At 63.4% G+C, this 1,903-nt stretch overlaps 1 protein-coding gene across 3 annotated transcripts in view; it reads right to left on the bottom strand.

The window, feature by feature from the left end:
- Nucleotides 1-1,290, bottom strand: part of ctxn2 (cortexin 2) — a 4,643-nt gene extending 3,353 nt beyond the window's left edge. For 2 of the 3 annotated variants that reach the window (XR_011588208.1, XM_070864199.1), the window contains exon 1: nucleotides 921-1,290. The gene's annotated coding sequence lies outside the window, so the exon portion shown is untranslated. The remainder of the gene's footprint in view (nucleotides 1-920) is intronic. The other variant, XM_070864201.1, reaches the window with a different exon arrangement.
- Nucleotides 1,291-1,903: the final 613 nt, after the last annotated feature.

Raw genomic sequence — 1,903 nt, 5'->3', positions numbered from 1 at the left:
GAGGGGGAGGGGAGGGGGAGGGGAAGGGGAGGGGAGGGAGAGGGGAAGGGAAGGGAAGGGGGAGAGGGGAAGGGAAGGGAAGGGGAGGAGGGGAAGGGGAGGGAGAGGAGGGGAAGGGGAGGAAGGAGAGGAGGGGAAGGGGAGGAAGGGGAGGGAGGGGAGGGAGGGGGGAGAGGGGGAGGGGAGGGGAGAGGGGGAGGGGAGAGGGGAGGGGAGAGGGGGAGGGGAAGGGGGAGGGGAAGGGGAAGGGGGAAGGGGGAGGGGAAGGGGAAGGGGGAGGGGAAGGGGAAGGGGGAGGGGAGGGGAAGGGGGAGGGGGAGGGAGGGGAAGGGGGAGGGGGAGGGAGGGGAAGGGGGAGGGGAGGGAGGGGAAGGGGAGGGGAGGGGAGGGGGGAAGAAAGGAGGGGAGAGGGGGGCGGGGAAGGAGCAGAAGTAGCGGAAGGAGTGGGGAAGTGGAAGGGAAAGTGGCGGGGACAAGAGCGGCAGAAGGCGAAGGGGCAGAGATAGAGGGAAGGGACAGGAGCTTGGAAAGGGGTGGGGGGGGTTAAAACAGAGACATAAGACCCAGCCGAGGTCCGCCTGCACCGTGAGATTTCCCGGAGATTCAGCTTGAAATGTCCCCCAAATCAGCCGGAAGGCGAGGTGTGGGGGTCTGTGCTGGTGGCCGGGGCTCAGGGCGGAGCCAGTGTGCCAGACACGGCAATATCTCTCTCTCTCTCACAGCCCAGGCAGTCCCAGCCCGGCACTGACCTGTTGCGCATCTTGAGAGCGATGGAGCCAGCGGCGTGGCGTTGGCGGAGCCCTAGCGCTGCAGCCAGCGCTCCGCTGTGTCTGGGGTCCTGTCTCTCTCGGTCTCCTCTCCCGGGGACAGAGACCCTGGAGCCCTGGCCCTATTTCCCCCCCCCCCCCTACTCCACCCACCTCTCCAGCTCGGTCCAGCTCCCACATCAGCGACTCAGGCCAAAGTTTGTCCGGCGGCAGAGCCCGGCTGGCCGGAAGCTCTCCGCCCGGCACTCAGCAAGCCCCCCAGGGCGAAGCGTGGCCGCCGCCCAGCTCCCACCTGCGGCTCCCAGTGCGAACACGGCCAGCCCGGAGAGGCAACAACATTGGCACCTGCTGCCCACAGCCCCGGGCTGGCACTGGGCTGTGTCGGAGTGCTGGCCACGGTCTGCTCCTCTCTCCCTCTCTCAGCCTTCCTTGTTTACTCAGGCAGACGCCCTCTCTGACACCGCTGCATGCTGCAAACTTCGTGCGGAAGCGGAGCAGATCGACACAAGTCTTTGCTGGTCCCCGCAGCCCAACCGTGTGCTGTTCACTTGTTTATCTGTTTCTCACTCTTTCCTCTCTCGGTCCCCTGTGACTCTGCTCAACACACACCGGGCGAGGCATCAGTCATCGGCCACCGGGAGAGGCACCAGTCACAGGGCGAGGTACCGGTCACAGGGAAAGGCACCTGTGACAGGGACAGGCACCAGTCACAGGCTCTGCCAATATTGCCACTTTGGGGCTGGGGCACGAGAACCAGGTAACTTCAGGGGGTGGGGGCAACTGCCAATGTCTTTCTTTTAAATTCCTTCCGGGATGTGGGCGTCGCTGGCACGGCGACAGCATTTAGTGCCCGTCCCCATCTGCCCATGAGAAGGTGGTGGTGAGCCGCCTTCTTGAACCGCTGCAGTCCGTGTGGTGAAGGTGCTCCCACAGTGCTGTTATTGAACTGTTCAGTCAGCTGAGAACTCATTTTTAGCAAGTCTTCCTCGATTTCGAGGGACTGCCGATGACGATAATGATAGGGACGGAGTTCCAGGATTTTGACCCAGCGATGAAGGAACGGCGATTATATTTCCAAGTCAGGACGGTGTGTGATTTGCAGGGGATCTTTTTTTAATCTCCTCTCGGGCACTAAA

Source organism: Pristiophorus japonicus, chromosome 21 (genome assembly GCF_044704955.1).
Source record: "Pristiophorus japonicus isolate sPriJap1 chromosome 21, sPriJap1.hap1, whole genome shotgun sequence".
Classification (NCBI taxonomy): Eukaryota; Metazoa; Chordata; class Chondrichthyes; family Pristiophoridae; genus Pristiophorus; species Pristiophorus japonicus.
The sequence above is the reverse complement of the archived record's forward strand: the minus strand, read 5'-3'. Positions and strand labels throughout refer to the sequence as shown.